Raw genomic sequence first — 19,161 nt, 5'->3', positions numbered from 1 at the left:
TTAGTTTTCAGTAGTAGCAGTTGCTGGTCTTGAAACTGGATGTGAAAGCTTTATCTTTCCTCTCTCAGTTACAGATAAAAACTGAGAGTTCTATTTTAAGAATACAAATAGAATAGCTGTGGAGTTGAACCTGGAGAAATGTGAAGTGATTTATTTTGGAAGGTTGAATTTGAATGCTGAATACAGGATTAAAGACAGGATTCTTGGCAGTGTGGAGGAACATCGGGATCTTGATGTCCATGTACATGGATCCCTCAAAGTTGCCATCCAAGTTGATAGGGTTGTTCAGAAGGCGTATGGTGTTTTGACATTCATTAACAGGGGGTTTGAGTTTAAGAGTCATGAGGCTTTGCTGCAGCTCTAAAAAATCCTGGTTAGACCACACTTGGAATATTGTGTCCAGTTCTGGTCGCCACAATCTAGGAAGGATGTAGGTGCTTTAGAGAGGGTGCAAAGACTTACCACGATGCTGCCTGAATTGGAGAGCTTGTCTTATGAAGATAGGTTGAGTTAGTTTGGGCTTTTCACACTGGAGAGAAGAAGGAAGAGAGGTGACTTGATAGAGGTGTACAAAGTAATGACTGGCATAGATAGAGTAGATAAATTTTCCCCAGGGCAGAAATTTATGAATAAAGTCTGTTTTGCTTAATATCAAGTAGTTTGACCAATTGATTTGCATCTGGAACCAACATCTTACACCTACCTTTAAAATAAGAAAAAGATCAGAGTGTAGATGATCTTCTGAATATACTTTGGGTGGGTTTGGTCTGGTCTATAATACTTGGATCTTAATTTGATATTTAAAAGTTTTGTAATGGTCTTTTAGGTTGTACGCTGTAAATGTTTCTCATTCAATATTTACATTCAATCTGAAAGTAATTTATAACAGATGCAAAGTCCCTGATCCTGGGCTTCGATTCATCCTGTTTTAAAAAACACTCTACAAACTGGAACCAGAAAAGACAAGCAAAAAGCACCTCTTCCCTTCTGCAATGAATTTTCACACTGCCTCCAAAGTTCCAGAACTATAGACTCACTCGGGCTGCATCTTACTCGGGTTCCTCTAATTTACCATCATTGTCCATTTGTGTAAGACAGAGAATAAGACAGACTGTGAACTGACACGACTGAGTAAGGCAGTGAGTTCAATACAGATTGAGTCTAACAACAGGGTGTATTTAAACACGTCACTTGGTGTCACAGCAAACAGAATCTATTGTACACTGACATAACTATCAGCTCCATTGTAGCCAGGCCTTGTGGTGTCTCTATATGTAACATAAAATTAAAATGCACCTGAATACACCTAAAACAATAATAACAGTTAAAAAAAACTTTATTCGATTAAGATACAATTGGTTAAGAATTGTAATTAATTATGAAATGGTTCAGAAAATTTCAAGAACCTGCTCTTTTGCAAACGTGCTATAATTTTAAACCCTGTTAATCAACATTTCCACTTCAATCATGAATCTTCTAAAACATGTTTGGCATAAAACAAATCCAAAAAGCAGGGTGTAGCACCAATATCTATAATACACCATATTATCGTCAGCTTGCAAAGAGACATTGGAGTTAAAGCAAACACGCAGTAGACCAAATGTGGTTGGCTCTAGCGTCGAATCACCCAGGGTAGAGTTGGAACACAAACATTATTCTCAATTCCTTCAATATGTACATATATGAGTGTCTTGTGTGTATGTGTTATACCCATGTTTCTGATGTGTATGTGGTTTGTTATGAGACAATGTGTGCATGTGTCGATATCAATATATACATTTGTCTATGAGACTGAGCATGTGTGTGACCTTACCGGTGAAGCCCATAGCTCATAAGAGAATAAAAATAATAATTCTGTGATGAATAAAAAACCTGTCTTGCAAAGCTGGAAAAGCCAACAGAACACAAATGCAATTTTTTTTTATTAATTGCACATGTTGTAGTCACAGACAGACAGAGAGAGAGAGACACACACAGAAATACAAACCAAAAACGCTCTTGTCTCTGTCATCTTTCAAGTCCTCAGGGGGGTTATCTTGTGTTAGTCTAATTGAGAAAATAAATGAGGATCTCTTATTACTTGGTCCTCTTTGATTTGGCTGATCTTTAAGAGACAAAATTGGCCTGAAACCCCTCGGGTACCAATGATGATTGTCATGCCTGGGCACATGGTGCCCAATGATTCCTGCTAGGGTTTGCAGGGTCAATGTGGGAAAAACCCACACTAATTGGCAACCATAGGATGTAGGAGCAGAAGTAAGCCATTCAGCCCATCAAGGAGAGCATCTCAGCAGCAGAGGTTAGCTGGACACTGCCAATGTTTGGCAGAGGAGCACCAAAGCACATCTGCCCAGCCTGTGGAAATGTTTGTGCCCACTTGAGATGTGAAGTTGAAGGGCTCAAGACCTCTGTACCAAATGTGCTTTTCTCTAACTCCTGAGCAAACAGTTTATTTTGCTTTAACATGGAGCCCACTCCATCAGTGAGAGGGAGAGGAAGAAGCTGTGGTAAGGCATAAATACCCTTGTGGTGGAAACAGTTAAAAAGGATACAACACCAGGTTATTGTCCAACGGGTTTGTTTGGAAGTATGAGCTTTTGAGGTGCTGCCTTACTCAGTCGTGTCAGTTCAACAGGTGGTTGAGAAACAGGACCATAAGACACAGAGTTTATAGCAAAAGGGTTACAGTGTCATGGATATATTAAACAAATTTAGATTAAGTCTTTCATCTTTTAGAATGGGACTTGCTAGTTTTGGTTCTTTAGTATGTAAATCCCAGAACTCCTTTTGAGTTACATTCTCAAGATAGCTTCAGCTTTTCTAACAGTAGGTGCCACCTCAGCTCAGACAATGCATTAAACATTTGAGGTTAAAGTCTGTCTATGTCCCAATGTTGAGTCAGATTGGTTCTATTTCTAAAGTGGGACTTACAGAATCTTACATCAGCCTCTCTCAGATCAACGTAAACTCAGACTACAGTCCATATAAATATATCCTCATTTAATCTTAATTTCCCTTCACTTATGTTATAACTAAATGCCAGTGGAATAAAGCATTAATGTTTCATCATCTTTGTGTGTTAAAATCTCATTACAATAGCAAGAAAGTTCAGCAAGTAATTAACAAGGCTAATAGAATGTTAGCCTTAACATCAAACAGGATGAAGGATAAAAAAGGAAATGTTTTGCGACAGTAAGATGGGCATTTGTGCGACTGCATCTGAGCACTATTTAAATTACAATATTATGAAAGGGTTCCACTTACATCAGAAGTAATTCAAAGAATGTTCGCTCAGCTGATTCTTGGGAGAAAGTGGTTGCCTAATGTGGAAAGGTTAGGCACATTTGGACTTAGACGCATTGAAGGTTTAGAAGCTTGAACACACACACACACACACACCAGCAAGTTCAATAATAGCTTCTTCCTTGCTGTGATTTGACTGATGAATTGATTCTTGAACTTCAAATAATGCTGATCTTGCTAATGTTGATCTTCATTCCTGATGAAGGGCTTTTGTCTGAAACGTTGATTTTCCTGTTCCTCATATGCTGCCTGACCTGCTGTGCTTTTCCAGCACCACTCTAATCTAGACTCTGATTTCCAACAACTGCAGTCCTCACTTTTGCCTAATGTTGATCTTGCCTAGCTCACGCCCTGTGCCATGTAACCCGTATGTCTCTGACCAAGTTTATTTCACCCTATGATCTATATGTTGTTGCTTACTATGATCTGTCTGTACTGCTCGTAAAGAAAGCTTTTCTTTAGTACATGTAACAATAAATTGATCGGTCAAATCAAGGGTGCTTTTATTATGTTGGCTGCTTTCAGGCAGCAAGAATTACAAATGATTTGATCAATGGAAGGCTGATTTAGTCCTTTGTGTTAATTGTTTACCAATTGTGTTTGATTATGTGCTAATGGAAAGCATTAATTGGGGTCTCAATTGAGTACATGGAAAGAGCCATTCAGGGGCCGTCTTGTAGCACAGTGGTAGTGTCCATACCCTTGTACTGAGAGAACTAGCTCCAGATCCCACCTACTCCAGAGGTATATTGTATTCCGAACAGGTTGATTTAAGAAAAAGGTCAATTAAAAAAACACTTAAAAACTTAAAAGTTAGAGACGTTCACTGAATCTATAGATGGTTGAGTTTGGAGGCATATGCTTGTATAGTTTTACTCTGTAAATAGATGTTGATCTATGTTAAGATTGGCTTTGCAGAGTAGAACACTGCACCAGAACCATGTCACATTTGGAGCAAATAAAAACACTGATTCCTTACCTGGATACTGTGATGCCAAAATTCTGATAGACTTTTTCAAGTAATCGGCGAGCTGATTCCATCACAAAGCAAGACACATTACCCACAGAGTTTGGCTAGGCAGTGGAATGAGACAATAGTTAAAAAGCACCCTTTTCCATTGATAACCATCACTGGACAATTTAACCTAGAAAATCCACCAAAGGAACAGTCCCAACAGCAAAAGCCTTGAGAATCAACTTTGCATCGTCTTAAAACAAGCGACATAACAATACTTGTGTTACTTGTGGTGATGCTGGGATTGTACCAGATAGTGATGTCTGGATCTATCCCACAGGAGTTCATGGCATCAGTGTTGGGGCACCTTCTTGACACTGGATATATGGGCAAGCACCCCCTGAAGAATGAAACAATGACTGAAAATTATATCGCCTCTTTCATTCCCTTTGGATGCTTTACATCTAATCTTTGAAAAAAAGTATCTGTTCATGGGAAATGGGTGTCACTGGTGAGGCCAGTATTTATTATTTGTTGCCCATATCTAATTGCCCTCTAGAAGGCAATGGTTAACTACTTTTTTTTAAAATCTTGCAGTCCACCTTGTGTAGGCGGTACCTGGAGTGCTGTTCATGGAGAAGTGTTGCAGGGAACTCCAGGATTTGGACTCAGTCACAGCAAAGGAATTGTGATATAATTCCAAGGAAATGTGTGACTGGAGGTTGGTGATATTACCAGGCTTCAGCTGACCTTGTCCTTGTGATGACTATTTTCCAAGGTTCTGCCATTGAAGCCTTGGTGATTTGGTTCCCTGCACCTTGTTAATAATGCATTGTACTCCCACTGTGCATTATTGGTGGAGGGAGAGAATATTGAAGGTGTTAGTTGGGGAGACTGAACAGTTTCTCGAGTGTTGTTGCTGCAACATTCACCCAGGCAGGTAAAGTGTATCCCACCACATCCCTGACTTGTGTTTTGTGGGTCGTGTGGGGAGACTGAGACGATGAACTACCCACGGCAGGATTGACCTGCTTGATAGCCCCTGAACTTATATAGCTGGTCCAATTCAAGTTCTGGTCAATAGATTGGATCAATATCTGAGGAGTCAGGAATGGTGCAGAACATTGTGTGAATGTTTTTGCTTATGATGGAGGGATGTTTACTGATGAAGCAGCTGAAGATGGGTTGAGCTTAGGACAAACCTGAGGAATCCCTGAAGAGATGTCTTTGAGCTGAATGACTGTCCTCCACCAATCACAAACATGTTCCTTTGTGCAAGTTAAACTCCAACCAGAGGAGAGTTCACCCAAATTCCAAGTGGCATTCATTTTGCTAGAGCTCCTTGATGCCAAATTTGGTCATATGTTGACTTTATGCCAAGGGCGGTCTCTCACCTCTGTAGCTGTTTTGTCCATGATATTGATTTTGTCACAGTTGGAACATAGGAAATGTGACACCCCAATATGCACACAGGAACATCCCATAAACAGCAATGCCAAGTAATTAGATAAACTCTTAACATTTCATATTGAGGACTAAATATTGACTTAGACATCACTGGAAGCTCCCTGTGCTTTCTCCACCGTAGATTAGTTTACATTCCCTATGGTAAGGAAACAGGCCATTCGGCCCAACTAGCCCACACCGACCCATTCCCCTACATTTACTCCTGACTAGTACACCTAACACTATGGACAATTTAGTATGGCCATGTCACCTGACCCGCACATCTTTGGATTGTGGTACGAAACCCACGCAGACACGGGGAGAATACGCAAATTCCACACAGACAGTCGCCCGAGGCAGGAATCAAACCCAGGTCCCTGCCGCTGAGAGGCAGCAGTGCTAACCACTGAGCCACCATGCAATCTTGGTTCTACCCAAGGTCACACATGGGATCTGGGTCTAACATCTCATTGGACAACCGAGCATATGGTCAAGAAAATTTGAACCTGTCTGGGAACAGAGTGGCTTCTCAGGCCTCTTTCCAATGAATGAGGTGGGGGATCAGATTGTGGGATCGATAAATTATCAGAGCAAAGGAAAAAACTTCCAAATGGGGTCTCTTTTGGCAATGTCTAAGGTAACATATTCAAACATTCTGATGCTAAATAACAGTGAAGTGCTAGTCTGCTGTGCAAGTATCTGCTGATTTTTAAAATGTTATTTTATTTTGATCATTACCTGTGACAATTATAATCATTTTAAATCCACGCACATGTTAAATCAAAAATCGTGGTTACAAAAAAGTGAATCCCATTAGGAATAAGGACCTTTCCAATGTGTCAGTTTGGGTATGGAAAAATATGGGTCACATCCTGTTGAAGGGTTTGTGAATGCTTCCCACCACACTGTACGAGGGTGGAATTGCTTGGCTTTTCTGGTTTGGGACATTTGAGAGGTTGCACTGTAAAAATTAGAATAGTTAAGAAATCTTTCAACATTGGTGCTCAGTTCAAAACTCTGCCATCTTCCTACTGCTGATTTCTGATGCTCCCTCACTGAGCAGATGGAGCCCAGTTTTATCATCTCATTTAAAGAATGCTCCTCCAACACTGCAGCACTCCCTCAGCACAGCACTGGGGTTTGGGAGGGGTGGAGCATTTGCTTTGATTACACTCTCAAATCCCAGCATGGCATTTCATGCCAGCGCCCTTCTAACTCAGAATGCTAATAACCGAGCCAAACTGACATTCACGATATCAACAAGCCTGCTTAGAGGCTAGTCCGAATTATAGTTTTTTTCGACATCCATTAACTCCTGACATTTTGTCAAAGTGGGACGTTAGCATCTTTGGGAAGACCCTGCAATTAAAATTTCCTCCACTGGGTCAGACTCGTGATTCTTGGCAACCAACAACTGAAGATGAATTTAATTTCAGCTCCACAACCTTTCTGATATCCTGAAGCAACCATCATTGCCCAATCGGAACCCCTTCTTCCCAGAACTTACCTCACAGTCATTGCCAGTTGCCCAAAATTCCTCAGCAGAGGCCCCAAAGGTGAGGTCTCATGTCCAATTTCCTCAGCCTTAGGCACCTTTGGTACATCAGGAAGCTACTGGTGCATCAGGAAGCTACCTGTACATCTGGGGTCTAAGCACAGCAATGGGCCAAATTCATTTCTACCCTGACCCTCAACAAGCCCACCCAAACCCCCAGTGCCAACGAACATTTCCATGCAGCTCTCTGTATTAATCATTGCCTTCACCTGTACAGGTCTCTTGTGTTTGTTCTGGCACTGGCTGAAATCCTGCCCGACAGATACAGCGGTAACTCCCAAAGAAGTTATGACAAATTGCGTTCTTGTCACACACGTCTTCATCCTCACACTCGTCCACATCTGCATGAAGAGGAAAAAAGGTCATAGCAACTGCTCCAGAGCTGGACTGAACAGACTTGGACTACTCAGACTCCCACTTGAGCCAACAATTGGTGACTTGGTTTTAAAAATCTATATTACATAGAACTTGCAGCAGAGAAACAGGCTATTTGGTCCATTAGATAAATGGTGGTATTGATGCTCCACCTAAGAGCCCCTCCATCACTGTCTTACTGAACCAACATAATTTTCTATTCTTTTCTCCCTCATGTACTCAATTACCTCATGGATCGATGCTCAATTATTCCATGCTGTAGCAAGTTCCACATTTTAAGAATTCTGCGGCTGACATGGTTTCTACTCAACTCTTCATTGGGTTTATTAGGAACTATTAAATGTGTATGTCTTTTAGGTTTGAACCGACCCCCCAAGCTAGGCTGGATTCTGATCCAGCAACATAGAAGAAATGGCAATATATTTCCATATTCACAGGGTGTACAGCTCGAAGGGTAAATTGCAGGCAGTAGAATTCAGTTTAATTGTATTTTCTTGCATGTGGGTTGTGGACATTATCTGCGATTCACACATGCCATTTCATAAAAGAACAGAGTAGAAGAGTGAAGTGGTTATCATGTTAACAGATACATGTTTGTAAAGTGTATCTCTGTAAATTAATGCCTGTAAAAATGTGGAAATATTGGCTTCAGTTCTATATTCAATCACTTAACTTTCTGGAAAATTGCAGTAGTATTTTCAAGAGTCTGATATTCTTGTTCTTCTGGGTATTGGAGATGCATTGAAGTAGTTTTGTTAAGCTGTTGCAAGCATTTTGTAGATAATGCATATGGCAGTGACAGTGGGTTGACAGTGCAAGTATGAGTACTTAAGATTTTATCTGTGACATTGATAACCAAAGCCTTAGGTACTGCAGTTAGGCTATGGTGTTCTAATTGGACCTCCTGTGAGTGAGTGCATTCTGTCTTGATCACTTATTTTCACTTCTTTTCATGCACAGATCCTTCCCTTTAGGGAATAATTGGGAAGGTTTGAAAGGAACAGCAAACTGATTATTAGCTTCCATTAGCTTCCCAACTTCAATGTGTAGGCCCTGAGCTTCTCATCATAGATTAACCTCTCCGCTCAGGAAGCACCCAGTGAAATTCCAGTGTAGAGTCACCAAGGCAAGTACATCCTTCATCACAAAGGGCTCCAAAACCATTAGTCATGGCTATTAAAGGAGATGCAACAGAGGCAGATGGTTGGAGTACAGACACAGATCATGATCTCACCGAATGACAGTGATGTTTCTGGGGCTGAACAGTCTCCTCTTCTGCCTATAGGCAGCCTACTCTCGAGAAGGCACAGAGCTCAGCATTTTGGCCATGGGTCCAGACTCAGATTCAAGGTAGGCAGCAGCAGTTTGGTATTCCAATGGACAATGGTTTTAATGAGAGCTTGACTGTGGTCAGGAGTGCACCAAGTTTAGAAATGGTGGCTGAGCCTTCAGACTGGTAACATGGCATATTTGGATTCTGGGTCTTTCTCCACACCCTCACTGGCACTACATACACAGGTTCTGAGGAATCCTCAGAACCAAGGAAATCCTTCAATAATAAGCACACCAAACTTCTGTTTCAAAATGTCCAACATTATATTATCTCCTTCTATTCTTAACATATTTAGAATATGTTAAAAAAACTGGAAGGCAGAAATAGAATGGAGAGCCAGAGTTCTTCAATCAGGGTACAATTACCAAGGGACATAGGGTTAAGGGAAAAGTGGGGAACTTTAAAGGAGATGTTAGAGGTTAAGCTTTTTTTTACACCGAGGGTAGTAACAGCCTGGACTGTGCTGCCTGAGTACGTCGTGGAGGCTGACATAATATCAAAGAGAGATATAGAGTATATGGAGGTGAAAAAGTTTTAAGTCTAGAAATGCATCATGTCTCTATGACTCTATGACTCTATGTGTCGACGCAGTCTTGGGGGAGCCAAACGGCCTGGTCCCGAGCTGTACTATTCTTTGTTTTCTTAATTATCCTTTTAATTTTACTCCCAGATTTGACTTAGACATCAGTCTCCAATTTCTTTGGAGTCCAGGACCATCCTGGTGAACTGACAGCCTTATCACAAACAGGAGATTAGTGACACCCATTTAATCGCTTGTAAGATTACCCTCCTTATCTTTACAAGTTGTTGCAATGCTGGAGCTTCCAGGAATGGGAGTAAACTCTTTACCACAGTAACACTCATAGTTCCCAATTAAGTTGTGACATATTGCAGATGGATCACATGGTGACAGTATACACTCATCAAAATCTATGTTAAACAGTGATGTTTGTTAATGGCGGGATCACCATTTTGCTTTAATTAGAACCTCAGAAAAAGAAGCAGGAGCAGGGCCCTCAAGCCTGCTCCACCATTCAATAACTGACCTGATTGTGGCCTTTACTCCACTTTCCTGTCTGTTCCTGACAACCCTCAACTCTTTTGTTGATCAAAATTCCATCTCATGTGCCTTGGATATGGAAACATAGCAAATAGGAGCAGGAGTAGCCCATTCAGCCCTTTTACATATGTTGTGCTATTCAATGGCTGAACATCTGATTGGCTTCTGTGCATAGGCTTCAAGAGACATTAATAAACTTAGTGGGCATGTTGTGCAGGAAATTCTGAACAAAGCCTTTTGCCCTTGATTGTTTCTGTGCAGTTTTGGTCTCCTTATCTGATGAGGGATGTTGTGGCTATGGATGCAATGCAGTGAGCTGATTCATGGGATGGTGGGACTGCTCTATGAGGAGAGGTTAAATCAGTTAGGATTATATTCACTGGAGTTCATAAGAATGAAGAGGGCACCTCATTGAAACCTATAAAATTCCAACAGGACTAAGCGGGGTAGATACAGGAAGGATGTTCCCAATCGCGGGAGAGACCAGAATCGGAAGTCATTATTTAAGGATATGGGATAAAGCATTTAGGACTGAGATGAGGAGAATTCTCTTCACCCAGAGAGTGGTGAGTCTGTGGAATTTGTTGCCACAGAAAGCAGTCAAGGCCAAAACATTGTAGGATTTCAAAAAGGAGCTGTATATAGTATATGTGGCTCAAGGGATCAAAGGATATGGAGGAAAAGCAGGAATATGCTGCTGAGTTGGATGGTCAGCCATGATCTTAACAAATATAGAAACAGGCTTGAAGGGCCGAATGGCCTCTTCCCGGTCCTGTTCTCTGTGTTTTGATGACTTGACTGTGGCCTGCTGACAACCATGACAAGGTTACTTCCTTTGAGTCTGTGCTGAATAGCAAAGTCAGGCAGAAGTAATGTGAGCAAAATACCGTGGATGCTGACAATTTGAAAAGATACTTAGGAAGTGCTGGAAAAACCGAATTAACAATTCAAGCCCTATACAACTCTTCTTCAAAATTAGTAGAAGCCTAGTGTGTGGGACTGAGGGGTAAAGCACAAAAAGCCAAGGTAACGTAAGGCAGGGATACAGTGGGCATCCTGGTAAGGCTCGCAGTGAGTGTGCACAATGACAGTGAACAAACAGCCTGGAGATACAGTCTGATCAATCTATGAGCTGTGTGTCCCTGAGCACCCTTAAGTGTCCTTGCTGCAGCATTACAATGATCTGCGCTGCAGCAGTGTTCAAATGCAGAAGTAAGTGGATTGGAGATGTTCAAATAGTTCTTTGAGGTTGGCACATTTTGGATGTCAATGTCCATGGATGTGAGGTACAGTTGACCAGTGAGATATTGCTGCCTAGTGCCTGATAAGCAGGTCCTTCAGAGTAAGTGGTCAGGTGTAGTCACCAGGTAGGGGATAGTGAGGACTGCAGATGCTGGAGAGTCAGAGTAGATAGAATGTGGTGCTGGAAAAAGCACAGCAGGTCAGGCAGCATCTAAGGAGCAGGTAAGTTGATGTTTCGGGCAGAATGTTGTTAAGAAAAGCAACAAGAGCTAGAGTGACTGGTGAGAATACAGCCATCCATCTGTTTTCAACACAGAAAGAAGAACAAGATGAGAAGGAGGTGCAGGGGAAGAGGCTAGAAGAGGTAGGAGTTAGAGCAAAGGGGGAAAGTGGATAGGATGGGAGGAGGGGGAGAGCACTGGTGAAGAGAGGGGAGGTGAGGAGTCAGAAGACAGATTTGAGAGTGAGAACAAGAGACAAACAGGGAGAATGCAGAGAAAAGATAGTGAGGACAGAGAACTTAGGGTTCAGAAGAAATGTTTGAGGGGAGGAAAGGATGGGCTTGCAGAATGTGAGCAGGAAAGAAGAGGAGAGGGGTGTGGGGAAGAAAGAATGGAAGTTGGAACATGATAAACCAATCAGAAAAATACTTATTAAATACTTTTAGCCAGAAATGGCAAGCCACAGTTGATTTTCAAGTCAACGGTACCGTTTTCCTCAGATGCTGGAAGTGCTGCACTATCTTGGCACTGACTATGAGAAATACATTCTCTGCGTAAATTTTCATTTGTGATGATTCAATCAGCAGGGGCAGGAAATCAAATAATTTCTTGTTGGTCTTGATCAAGACCAGAAAAACAAAGCTTATTTTTCTTCAGGTAACATGGATGCAGTCATTTCAACAGAGGCCAAATCAGGACTGACAGAATCAAGACTTTATCCCAAGGTTTGGGGTTTCAGGAATGAAAACCCTTCCCCAGGATTAGGAGCTACATTGGCAGCCACAGTTTTATAGAGACCACATTAACTACAGCACTGTTCGAACCATAATGCCAATTCCCTTGAGATTAGCATCTACAACTAAAATATCATAAATCAAGGGTTAAGTTTCTTCCAAACTGAGGTACATCAATTTCAAGAACACTGCTGGACTGCAATTTGATCTTAATGCACATTTGGCAGGTGGTTCTGAATAAAAGTCCTGAAATTAAATTCTTTTTACTAATCCTTGATATTTCGATATTCTTTCATGGAAGGTATCAAGGTAATTGTGGTGGGAGCTCCTTGTATTGTGGTATATTCCTCTTCAGGAAAAGAGTAAGGCCATTGAATTAATCACTGAACTACTTCATGCTTATCCAGCCTCCTCTTAAATACAGCTATATTTAACTTTTCCTTGTGGTATAAGTTTCAATTTCTCAACAAACTGTTTCTCCTGAAATCTCAACTGCATTTAATTAGTTGTTATTTATATTTATGTCCTTTGACTTGATTTTTGCAGTCTACTTGATATAAACGCCTTCATAATTTTAAACCGTAATGGAACCTCCATCAGCAGATGACAACAGTGACAGACAGCAGCTGGAGCAGTCAAATAGATCCTCTGTGGAAAGAAAGGGTCTCTCTGGGGGGAAAGGCATCTCTGTGGAAGCTGACAGACAGAAACGAGTCAGGCCAGGTGTCAGATCTCTCGGTAGGAAAGCATTTCGGTGACAGTGACCATAACTGCCCTCACCTTTACCATGGCCATTGAAAGGGATAGCAACAAACAATATGGGAAGGTATTTAATTGGGGAGGGGAAATTATACTGCTGTTAGACAGGAGCTGTAGAGTTTAAATTGGGAACAATTGTTCTACAGGAAATGCACAACAGAAATGTGGAGGCTGTTTAAGGAGCACTTGTTGACAGTTTTGGATAACTTTGTCCCACTAAGACAGGCAGGAATGCTAAGGTGAAGGAGCATTGGATGTCAAGAGCAGAGGAGTTTCTCATCAAAAGGAAGAAGGAAGCTTACTTAAGGTTGAGGAAGCAAGGATCTGACTCAGCTTAGAGGATTACAGGGTAGCTACAAAATAACTAAAAAATGGATTGAAGAGAGCTAGTAGCAGGCACAAAGAAGCCTTGGTAGGAAGGGTTAGGAAGAATCCAAAGGTGTTCTACACGTATGTGAGGAATAAGAGAATGATCAGAGAGAGGGAAGGGCCGATCGAGGATATTGGAGGGAACTTGTGCCTTGAATCTGAAGAGGTAAGAGTTAGAGCAAAGGATAAAAGTAGATAGGATGGGAGGAGAGGGGAGAGCACTGGTGAAGAGAGGGGAAGTGAGGAGAAAGAAGAGTTTTTTGCTTCAGTATTCATGACAGAGAGGGACTTGTTGATAGTGTGAACACTCTGGACAAGATAATGGGCTTGAACAGATTGCTATTAAGGAAGTGGATGTGCTGGAAATTCTGGGAAGCATCATGGTAGACAAGGCCCAGGGCCAACCAGACAAAGAACACTGAACAGTACAGCACAGTACAGGCCCTTCATCCCTCGATGTTGTACCAGCCTTTTATCCTACTCTTAAGATTAGACTAACCTACATACGCTTCATTGTACTAACTTCCACGTGCCTATCCAAGACTTGCTTAAATGTTCCTAATGCATCTGACTCTATTAGCACTGCTGGCAGTGCATTCCACACACCCTCCACTCTCTGAGTAAAGAACCTACTTCTGACATCTCCCCTAAACTTTCCTCCAATTACCTTAAAATTATGCCCTCTCATGACAGATATTTCCACCATGGGGAAAATGTCTCTGGCTATCCACTCTATCTATGCCTCTCAACATCTTATACAGCTCTATGAAGTGACCTGTCATCCTACTTCGCTCCAATGAGAAAAGCCTTGAGTCCCTCAATCTTTCTTCAGAAGACATGCCCTCCAGTCATCCTGGTAAATCTCATCTGCACCCTCTCTAAAACTTTCACATCTTTCCTATAATGTGGCAACCAGAACTGAACACAATATTCCAAGTGTGGTTGAACCAGGACTCGATAGAGCTGTAGCATAACCTCGCTGCTCTTAAACTCAATCCCCCGCTAATGAAAGCCAACACACTACATGTCTTCTTAACAACCCTATCAATTTGGGTGGCAACTTTGAGGGATCTATGGATATGGACCCCAAGATCCCTCTGTTCCTTTACACTGCCAAGAATCCTGCCTTTAACCTTGTATTCTGCATTCAAATTTGATCTTCCAAAGAGAATCACTTCACACTTTTTCAGGTTGAACTCCATTTGCCACTTATCAGCCCAGTTCTGCATCCTATCAATGTCTCGTTGCAACCTACAAAAGCCCTCTACACTATCCACAACTCCACCAACCTTTGTGTCACCAGCAAACTTACTAACCCACCCTTCCACTTCCTCATCCAAGTCATTTATAAAAGTCACAAAGAGCAGGGGTCCAAGAACAGATCCCTGTGGAACACCAACGCTCACTTAGCTCCAGACTGAATACATTCACCACAACCCTCTGTCTTTTATGGGCCAGCCAATTCTGTATCCAGACAGATTTTTAATCTTTCTCCTTGCGCCTGAAAAACATGCCCCCTACATTTGAACTCCCCACCTCAGGGAAAAGACGTTTACTATTCACCTTATCTATGCCCTTTATGATGGTACAAAACCTTTGTAAATCACCCCTCAACCTCCTATTTGTGCCTTTGACTATCCTTCACACTGACCTTACTCACCTCCACACTGACCTTACTCACCTCCACACTGGGCCTGCTGTTCCCCATAGAACGTGGATGATGCTGAGTGACTTCAAAGAAACATTGACAACTTGGCTAAATTGGCAGACACCAATGTCTGACCATTTCACTTCATGTTTGCACTGACATGAAGTCAGTAGACTACAGAATCCCTGTTTCATGATTTGGGGCCATCCGTGTGTTCAAATCTCATATTACATTTCTGATGTAGACATCAGGAGTTCACAACGTTCCAATTCTTGGGAGATGAAGTTGAAAGATGCCTGGCCAACATGGAGTGGATGGTTGGGGGAGCTGAAACTGTCTATGTTCATGAGGAGGGAGGCTGAAGCTCTATGGGATCATTGGAGATTCATCAATTTGCAGAGAGAATCAGATGTTTATGCCAAACCGAGGCAGAGGCTCCTCATGTGCATTCCTTTGACACAACGAGGAAGGAAGCAGTCATCCTGGTCAGTACTTACCTGCCAATGAGTGAAAAACTGAACAGACTAGGGGGAAGATTGGAAAAATGTGGTGTTCAGTGCAGTATCTGCCAACACTGCAACAGTGCATGCATGCTTGTGTGGAAATGCGCATGTGCACAGTTCCACACCCTCTTATGTTACTCCATCATGCACAAAGTGTGCTTTGCAGGTGTGTACAAAGCAGGAATGACATTGAAATGGGGATATGGGTGGAGAGTAAGAGGAAATGAATGGTAGGAGAGGGAGAATAGACAGAGCTGGCGAACAGATGGGGTGAAATTAAGGAGGTGCTCTTCTATTCTCCTCCGGATACCCCATGCACTACCTGCCCAGTCTCCTCCTCCAACAGCCCACCTCCCCTGATGCTCAGTTCCATGTAGAGCAACAGAGACTTCGAGTCATATAACACGGAAACCCTTGTGTCCAACTTGACCATACTGACTAGATATCCTAATCTGACTTAGTCCAATTTGCTAGCATGTGGCCCATATCCCACTAAACCAGGGGTGAGGAACCTGCAGCCTTAAGGCCACATGCGGCCTTCTAGGCTATTGTGTGTGGTCTTTTGAATGAATCCAAAATTTGCAGAACATTTCTTCAATTTTCATTAATATGTTTTTTTTCATCCTTTATTATTTTTATTTTAATCTTAAAATGAATGTATTTAAAATACCAGAGAGTAAAAGAAAATTCAACAAAATAATCCTCACAAACTGACCGCCACAATTAAAAAATTGGTAAGTCATAAGGGCTATGAGTAAGTCTTGGATGCGGCCTTATTAGATTACAACTAACATAATACGGCCTTCCAACATGAAAAGGTTCCCCACCTCTGCACTAAACCCTTCTGATTCATTTCCCCATCCAGATGGCTTTTAAACGTTGTAATTGTAACAGACTCCACCACTTCCTCTGACAGCTTGTTCCAGACTCACACCACTCTCTGTGGGAAAAAGTTGCCTCACAGGTCCTTTTTAAATCTTTCCCCTCTCACCTTAAACCTATGCCGTCTAATTTTGGGCTCCACTTTTGGAAAAAGACTTTGGGTATTCACCCTATCCATTCCCCTCATGGTTTTATAAACATCTATAAGGTCACCCCTCAGCTTCCGACGCTTCAGGGAAATAAGCCCCAGCCTATCACGTTCTCCCTGTGTCTGCGTGGGTTTCCTCCGGGTGCTCCGGTTTCCTCCCACAGTCCAAAGATGTGCAGGTCAGGTGAATTGGCCATGCTAAATTGCCCATAGTGTTAGGTAAGGGGTAAATGTAGGGGTATGGGTGGGTTGTGCTTCGGCGGGTCGGTGTGGACTTGTTGGGCCGAAGGGCCTGTTTTCACACTGTAATGTAATGTAATCTAGTCTATTCAGCCTCTCCCTATTACTCAAACTCTCTAGTCCCGGCAATATCTTTGTGAGTCATTCCTGCACCCTCTCAAGTTTAACAACGTTCTTCCTATAGAAGAGCAACCAGAATTCTACACAATATAGAAGTGGCCTCACCAATTTCCTGTACAGCCACAACTTGAGATCCTAACTCCTATATTCAGTGCTCTGATCAATGAAGGCAAGCGTGTCAAATACCTTCTGTACCAAAGCTGCGACCCCACTTTCAGGGAACTTATGCACCTGTACCCCTAGGTCTCTCTTTGATAACATATCCCTAGCCCCTACCATTAACTGTATAAGTCCTGACCTGGTTTGCCTTACCAAAATGCAACACTTCACATTTATCTTGATTAAAATGCCACTCCTCAACCCATTGACTTATCTGATGAAGGTGCCATTGTACTCAGATAAAAATCTTCATTGTCCTTTACACCAGCACCGATCCTTGTGGCACACTGTTGGTCACAGGCCTTCAGTCTGAAAAGCAACTCTCTGCTGTGGTTCTGTTCGCCGAGCTGGAAGGTTTTGTTGCAAACGTTTCGTCCCCTGTCTAGGTGACATCCTCAGTGCTTGGGAGCCTCCTGTGAAGCGCTTCTGTGGTGTTACTTCCGGCATTTATAGTGGCCTGTCCCTGCCGCTTCCGGTTGTCAGTTTCAGCTGTCCGCTGTAGTGGCCGGTGTATTGGGTCCAGGTCTATGTGTTTGTTGATGGAGTTTTGTGGATGACTGCCATGCTTCTAGGAATTCCCTGGCTGTTCTTTGTTTCGCTTGCCCTATAATGGTAGTGTTGTCCCAGTCAAATTCATGTTGCTTGTCGTCTGCGTGTGTGGCTACTAGGGATAGCTGGTCGTGTTGTTTCATGGCTAGTTGATGTTCGTGGATGCGGATCGTTAGCTGTCTTCCTGTTTGTCCTATATAGTGTTTTGTGCAGTCCTTGCATGGGATTTTGTACACTACATTAGTAGGAGTTTGACCCCACCCCACAGCTCACCAATAGGATAAACAACACACTGAGGAACCTACAAAAAAACGGACAGATAACCAGGTCGGACTTACAAAGAATGAAACCTGAAAGCAACAACACCCACAGATTCTATGGACTACCTAAAGTGCACAAACCAAACTTCCCACTCAGACCCATAATATCACTACCAGGGACACCATCACACAAACTGGCTAAAGAACTACAGCAGAAACTGAAACACCTGATCAGCGGATCCAGACACTCTATACAATCAACACAGGAATTCTTGGACATCATCAGAAATATACACATAGACAAGGAAGAAACCATGGTCTCATTCGACGTAACGGCACTGTTCACCTCTATTGACAAAGCCCTAGCCAGAGAAACAATAGCCAACCTGCTGAGCAGACATAACAGACAACAGGACATTGAACCCATCAACAAAGATGGCATACTTAAACTACTGGACTTGTGCCTCACAACACACTTCACATTCAACAACCAGATATACGAACAAATCAACGGCACACCCATGGGCTCACCGATCTCAGGACTCATAGCAGAAGCAGTAATGCAAAGGTTAAAACAAACAGTCTTACCACAAATTCAACCCAAACTCTGGATCAGATACGTTGATGACACCTTTGTAATCATTAAAAACACGGAAATAGAGAAAACACACCGGATCATCAACTCCACACTCCGATTCATGAGAGAGGAAGAAAAGGACAACCAACTCCCATTCCTAGACGTGAGGGTACAGAGAACATCAAACGGAGAATTCACCACTAAGGTACACAGGAAAGCCACACACACAGACCAAGTCCTGAACTATGAAAGCAACCACCCCAATACACACAATCGAAGTTGCATCAAGACACTATTCAAAAGGGCCACAACACACTGCAGCACACCAGAACTGCAAAAAGAGGAAGAGGAACACCTATACAAGGTATTCGCCAAAAACGGATATCCTCGCAATTTCATCAACAGATGCCTAAGGGAAAGACAACAGAACGAGGACATGCCGCAACCCAAAGGACTAGCCACACTACCATACATCAAGAACATCTCTGAAATGACAGCCAGACTACTGCGACCACAAGGACTTATAACAGCACACAAACCAACAGCCACTCCCAGACAACAACTCACCAGAACGAAGGACCCGATACCCAGCATGAGCAAAACTAATGTAGTGTACAAAATCCCATGCAAGGACTGCACAAAACACTATATAGGACAAACAGGAAGACAGCTAACGATCCGCATCCACGAACATCAACTTGCCACGAAACGACACGACCAGCT

At 42.4% G+C, this 19,161-nt stretch overlaps 1 long non-coding RNA gene across 1 annotated transcript in view; it reads right to left on the bottom strand.

The window, feature by feature from the left end:
* The window catches only part of LOC148136401 (uncharacterized), a 123,452-nt gene that overhangs the window by 18,504 nt on the left and 85,787 nt on the right, over positions 1-19,161 (bottom strand). The window contains exons 3-4 of the long non-coding RNA XR_015754482.1: positions 7,469-7,600; positions 4,283-4,377 (exon numbers count right to left, since the gene is read on the bottom strand). This is a non-coding gene — a long non-coding RNA (uncharacterized LOC148136401). The remainder of the gene's footprint in view (positions 1-4,282; positions 4,378-7,468; positions 7,601-19,161) is intronic.

The sequence above is a fragment of the Chiloscyllium plagiosum genome, unplaced genomic scaffold (genome assembly GCF_037043375.1).
Source record: "Chiloscyllium plagiosum isolate Xiang-an unplaced genomic scaffold, Cpla_swu_hap1 HiC_scaffold_45, whole genome shotgun sequence".
Classification (NCBI taxonomy): Eukaryota; Metazoa; Chordata; class Chondrichthyes; order Orectolobiformes; family Hemiscylliidae; genus Chiloscyllium; species Chiloscyllium plagiosum.
The sequence above is the reverse complement of the archived record's forward strand: the minus strand, read 5'-3'. Positions and strand labels throughout refer to the sequence as shown.